Raw genomic sequence first — 7,018 nt, forward strand, 5'->3', positions numbered from 1 at the left:
TACAAACTGTGTCTTATCTTGTAGACCCTTTCGGGACCAACAATACCCTTGAGTTAACAGATCTGTTTAACATAAGTTAGTATAAAGGGCCAAAAGTAAAACAAAAATGGCAACCACTGTGACTAAAATTGTAATTAGTTCAAAAGAGGAACGAGAGTTGATAATGGTTGACAATCGTAGGGGGCAAGAAATGTAATTTATTCTTAAAATATGATAACGTGGGCCCCGTCTATTCACTAGGCAATTTATTCCTACTTTTATCCATTCTACGTCTTTCTTTGTAATTTATATAACACCAATGTGTTTGGTATCCAAACATGATAAAGTAGGTAATGATAAAATAATTGTTCAATGTTTAATAAAGCAGGATACACAAGAACAAATAATATGCCCAATTTACTCATAAAGAGTTGTTTACAAATTATATCATTAAAGAATTTCTTCAAGAAGATTAAAATGACACCAACATAAAAAGTTTATATAGTTTCCAAGTTTTATGTTATACTTTTTGTACATTATTTTTAATTATTAATATCTAATAAATTAAGAAATAAATCAAATATAGAAACCGTATAAAAATAATATTTTGAGGATAGTAAAATGAAAGTTTAAGGAGCATAAAATACAATAAATAAAATTTTAAAAAATGAATAAAATGTAAAAAGGAAGATGTATTTAATGTTTTAAAAGAGAGTTAAGTTTTATTTTGAGGTTATATTGGTAAAACATAAGTCTACACCACCTTATTCCATGGATTTTGACCATAAGAATCTCTTTATCGCGTAACATCTTGGAATTTGTCCCTATAATGGCTTTTGGTTATTCAACACAACGGTTATTTTCATCCGCGTGGATCTCCCAGAGAAGAATCATGCTTTCTTCTTCCTCCAAACATTTACAAAGATAACACATATGGAAACTATTGTGAATTCCGATCATCTTGGGTGGCAACTCCAATTTGTTAGCTTGGAGTCCAACTCTACTCAAGACTTTGAACGGTCCAAGGAAATGAGGATGGGGCTTCCCATGTTTTCCAAACCGTATAATAATTTTCCAAGGGGATACCTTTAGCATCACATTATCCCCAGCTTGGAACTCCATTGGCCGCCTCTTCTTATTGGCGTAACTTTTATGACGATCTTGGGCCTCTTTCAAATGCTCAAATGCCCTCAACTTTGTCGTCCATCTCTTGTACGATCTCGAGCCCGAGAAATTATTCCTCACCCACTTCAAGCCAACAAAAGGGAGTCCTATACTTCGACCATAGATCCTCAAACGGAGCCATACAGTTACTATTGTTGTAGGCGAACTCCATTAATGGTAGGTGCGAATCCCAATCTTTGCCAAAGTCAATGATGCACTACCTAAGCATGTGTTCAAGGGTTTGAATGGTCCTCTCAGTTGACCATCGGTTTGAGGGTGATAAGTTGTACTTAACTTCACCCTCGTGCCTAACTCCCTTTGTAAACCGTCATAAAAGTTTGAGATGAATCGGCTATCTCTGTCAGATACGATCGACAAAGGCACCTCGTGTCTAGACAAAACCTCATCGATGTACATCTTTGCCAACTTGTCCATAGGTAAAGTCTTTCGCATGGCTAGGAAATGAGTGCTCTTGGTCAAACGATTGACCACCACCCGAATAGTATCGTGACCCCTCAACGTCTTAGGCAACTTAGTAACGAAGTCCATGGTGATATGCTCCCATTTCCATTATGGGATCTCCAATGATTGAAGGCTCTTGTACGGTTGTTGGTATTCGGCTTTCACTTGCAAACACATCACACACCGTTCCACCTAGTTAGCCACGTCCAACTTAATGACAGGTCACCAATAGTTCAATTTCATGTCCCTGGACATCTTTGTACTTTTCGGGTGGATAGAGTATTTGGACTTGTGATCATCTTCCAATAGCAACTCTCGGTTGTCCTTGATCTTGGGAACCTAAACGCACCTCCGAAAGAGTTTCACACCTTGATCATCTTTCGTTAACAATAAATGTTGCTTCACCAATACCTCACTCTTGAGGTTTTCTTCCAACAACGCCTCGACTTACGATGCTTTAATCCTTTCGATTAGACTTGAAACCGAATCAATTCTCAAAAAGGATGTCCCCTTATAATCTTTACGACTCAATGTATCTGCTACCACATTTGCCTTACCCGGGTGGTAAATCAATTCGCAATTGTAATCCTTTAGCAATTCCAACAATATTTGTTGCCTCATGCTAAGTTCTTTTTAATCAAAAGCATACTTCAGAATCTTGTGATCGGTGTAGAGAGTACACTTAGTGACGTGCTTCAAGGCAAACAGTACCGCCGCCAACTCCAAATCATGGGTATGGTAATTCCACTCGTGCTCTTTGAGTGGCCTTGAATCATAGGCAACCACTTTGACCCGCTGCATCAAAACAAAACCCCAAGCACATTTTGGAGACATCATTATAAACACAAAGTCTTCAGATCCTTCGTGTAAGGACAAGATCGGTGCTTCACACAACTTCTTTTGTAGAGTCCGGAAAGCTTTCTCTTGGGCTTCGGCCTATACAAACTTCACATTCTTCCTGTCAAAGCTGTCAAAGAAGAAGCGATCTTGGAGAAATATTGGATGAACCTTCGATAATAACCTGCTAAACCCAAGAAGCTTCAAATCTTGGACGGATTCTTGGACGTTCCCAATTCATCATTGTCTTGATCTTGGGTGGATCAACCTTCACCCCATCTCGGGTGACCACATGACCCAAGAATTAGACCTCTTTTAGCTAGAAATTGCACTTAGAGAACTTCGCGTACAACTTCTTCACTCTCAACACTTCTAGGACCTCACGAAGGTGTTGTTCATGTTTAACCTCATCTTTTTAATAGACCAAAATATCGTTAATGAACACAATACATGTTTATCAAGGAATGGTCAACACACTCGATTCATCAAATCCATAAAGACTGTTGGCACGTTCATCAAGCCAAAGAACATTACTAAGAGATTGTAATAGATGTAACATGCCCTAAATCCTTCTTTAAAATGTCATTGTTCTTCACCCTAACTTTGTGATAACTTGAACGAAGATCGATCTTCGAGAAGCGACCCGCTCCAATAAAGTTCGTCGAACAAATCGTCGATCCTAAGGAGTGGATATTTGTTATTTATGGTTGATTTCTTCAATTATTGATAAATGATGCACATTCTCAATGTGACATCTTTCTTCTTCACGAATAACATCAGAGCTCCCCAAGGCTATGAGCTCGGCCTCATGAATCCTTTTTCTAAAATATATTGCAATTGGGCCATCATCTCTTACATCTCTGATGGAGCCAATAGGTAAGGCGCTTTAGAGATTGGCCACTCGCGAAACAAGATTGATTCGAAATTTTATTTGTCCGTCGGGTGGCAAACTATGCAAGTCGTCGAGAAACATCGGGAAATTCATTTACAACTCTTACTTCTTCGAGTTTCTTCTTCTCAAGTTTGGCATCTATGACATTTTCCAAGAAAGAAAAACATCCCTTCACCATCTACTTGCGTGTTTTTGCTATTGAAATGATTATGACGTCTCCCTTCCTCTTCTCCCTATAAATACATATCGCGTTGCTACTTGACACCTGAATTCATATCAACTTTTTGGAACACACGATCTCGGCCTGGTTTTCTGCCAACCAGTCCATCCCAATCACTATGTCAAAGCCACCAATAACCATTGATAGAAGATTGGTGATAAACTTCTTCCCCTTGAAATCAAGGACACACTCTTTCAGAATTTCACAGACTACTATTTGGCTACCATTTTCTATCTCCACAGTTAAGGCATCTCCTAGAATACTAGTAGGTACAAATAGATGTTGGTGATAAGAATCAAACATGAATGAGTAGCTTGCACCTAAATCAAAGAAGATATGTGTAGGTACAAAGTTAACAAGGAACCTACTAGAAACCACGTCTGTCGACGTCTTTGCCTCATCGATAGTCATATGAAAAGCCTAACCCTGAACCCTAAGAGGCTTCTCCTTTTTTTTCCTTGGCTTCCTACCGTTTTCAGTTTTGGGCAATCCTTTTTTAAATGCTCTGACTCTTTACATTCAAAGCAAATGATCCCTTTCACCATGTAGTCCCTTGTCGCATGAATGAACTTCTTATACTTGAAATAGTCATTAGAGTTTGAGTTGTAGGGGTCGTGATGTTTATTTCAGCACCAATGACACCACCTAACTTCCCGACGATTATCAAATTCTCTTCCTTCATTAGACAGTCTCGGCCTCTTGAAAGACCCTGAGTTTCCTTCCCATCTTTTCTTCTTACCAACCAAGGTCTTCTCTTCCTTACTTTGTGCATAAACATCCTACATGAGTTGAGTCTGCTCGATTGCTTCACGGAGGATGGAGGCCGTAATATTTCAGACCATGACCATCATATATGTCGGCAAGCCTTTAAGATAGACTTTAACTTTCTCTTTCTAACTTGGGGCCATGTGCCCCACCATATCTTGCTTCTCCATGAAAAGTTGGGAGTGTTCTTTCACAGTCATGCTCCTTCTCTTGAGAGCCCAAAATCTATTTTCTATCCAGTCAATAGCTTGCTCATTGTAATACTCCTCCATAACCTTCTTTTTAAATATTTCTCATGTAAGAAATGGGATGATGACAAATCCAAGGGTGGACTTAGTGACATTCCACCACCTAAGAGCTGGCCCTGTTAGCATTTGAGAGGCAAACCTCATTTTTGTCTCTCCTTGCATTCGCTTGAGTCGAATGCTTGTTCAATCTCTTGGACCTAGTTTATATACACCACTGGATCTTTACTCTTAAAAACTCGAGCGGTTTGATAGACAGAAAGGTCTTGTACGAACAACCCTTCCCGCCCCGCCCCGCCCTCCTCCAATGACCGCTTTCTCTTCGGTGACAATAATATTCCCATTCCTACCTAACCCAACCATGGCATTCTCAACAACCTTCTCATGCCTCCGGTTGCTAGCCTCCCTATCCTCAAGTATCTCCATGAATCGTTCTTCTCATCTGTCCATGGCGAAGCTCATTACTTGCAAAAATACTGGCCATCATTATAGACTGTGGGTCTAACTCTTGCATAACTGGAGTATTAGTGGCCAAACTCACTCTGGGAACTATATTGACTATGCCTTTTAGCATAGGCAGAATCAGAAGGAGTTGTGTGTTATTGACCCCTCTAGGTTACCCTGCGTCATCATACTGGCCTCTTGGCTGCCAACATCGCTTGGCGGTCTACACTGCATGTTAACTATCTTAGACTACCAAATAAAGGAGTAAGAATATAAGGTTGATCTAATATGAGAGTAACATTTGAAATGTACTATTACAGTCATCATTCATCATTCATCATAACAATAGCAAGGTTAAGCACACTTACATTACAAGATACTCAAAATAGCATTAGCTATGTGAAATTTTGAATATATTATACATAAGAATTCTCGTTACCATCATTACAAAATGTTTAATTGAATGAACAATATTTGGTTTCATTAATAAAACCAATTTTATCTTGGCTATAAACCATGAAACCGATTCCATTTTGGTTAGGAAACATGAAACAAATTTAAAAATGATTGAAATATTATTATTCAGTTTTTGAAGTGTTTCACTGACTGAACAATATTTAGATTCATATGTAAAACCGAGTTCATCTTGGGTAGAAACCATGAAACCGATTCCATTTTGGTTAGGAAACAATTCAACAATTTTCACTGTTGAAACAATGTCATTCAGTTTTTGGAATTTTGGAGTCTATGAAACCAATTTCAATGAGGAAACAAATTTCATTAACAAAAACATGTTATTCAGATTTTTGGAAAAATGTTGCATTAACTGAACCATATATGGCTCAAATTTCATTATACAGACGAACGATAAAACAAATTTCACTAACGGAAAAATGAGATACAATTTTCAAATGTTTTTATTAGATGAAATCAATTTCCAAAAATGAGACGAACGATGGTTTGCCAATTTTGCCCTTTCTTGATTAAATATTAAACCTTTTATTTTATTTTTTACTTCCTAATATAATACATTTAAATTATGACCATCGATCAAGAAAATGGATGAATGAGATTGGTTTGTAGGGTTTGCACAAAAGGGGATGGTTCGTATTTCATCGCTCCTCTACACACACACACACACACACACACACACACACACACATATATATATATATATATATAGGGTTGGGTTCACATGAGACCAAACTGTTTTCGTGAGACCACTTTTTTAAACTTGAAATTTCACAGCAAAAAACTGTGAATGTAGAAAAAATCCAAACCTTCATAGTAAAAACACTAGAAAAGTTACTTTCACAGTGTTTTGCTGTGAAGTTTCAAGTGCAAAAAATGGTCTCACGGATGTCACGAAACAACCTGGTCTCACGTAATCACAAATGTGTGTATATATATTAGAAGGGTACTCGCGCAATGTAGCAAGATAAATCTCGATTTTAATGTTTATTTTTTATTCTTTGTCTCTATCGATATAATACGATTTTATGTGGTTTTGAGAAAGTGGTAATGTTTTTATTTTTGAATTAAATATAAAATTGAAAATATCATAAAAATTTGTAAAAGAACAAATCGATAATAGTATCAAGTTAACTATTTAATAGTTCTCGTTTTTTTGGTGTAACTTCTTTAATTTAATTTTTTTATTATAATTTAATTTAGATTTAATAACAAAGTAATTTATTTTTGGTTTAATAATATAATTTTTTATAAAGATAATAATTAAACATTTTGTTAGAACTTAATGATTATCTTAATTATATTTTAAATTTTTTATATTTAAAATTTTTTATATTTAAAATGGATGTTTATCATGCATTTGATTATGTTTATCAAGAGTTAGTTACACGAATTTAAAAATGAAATTTTAATAAATTGTACTTACGTAAAATTACTTGTAATCTTAAATTTTAAGTAATATGCGTCAATAAACAGTAATTCATGCATAAAAATGATTTTTAAGAGTTTTTATCAAATGTTGTGTAATATAATGTGTGT

The sequence above is a fragment of the Cynara cardunculus genome (assembly GCF_001531365.2).
Source record: "Cynara cardunculus var. scolymus isolate 2C chromosome LG 3, CcrdV1, whole genome shotgun sequence".
Taxonomy (NCBI): domain Eukaryota; kingdom Viridiplantae; phylum Streptophyta; class Magnoliopsida; order Asterales; family Asteraceae; genus Cynara; species Cynara cardunculus.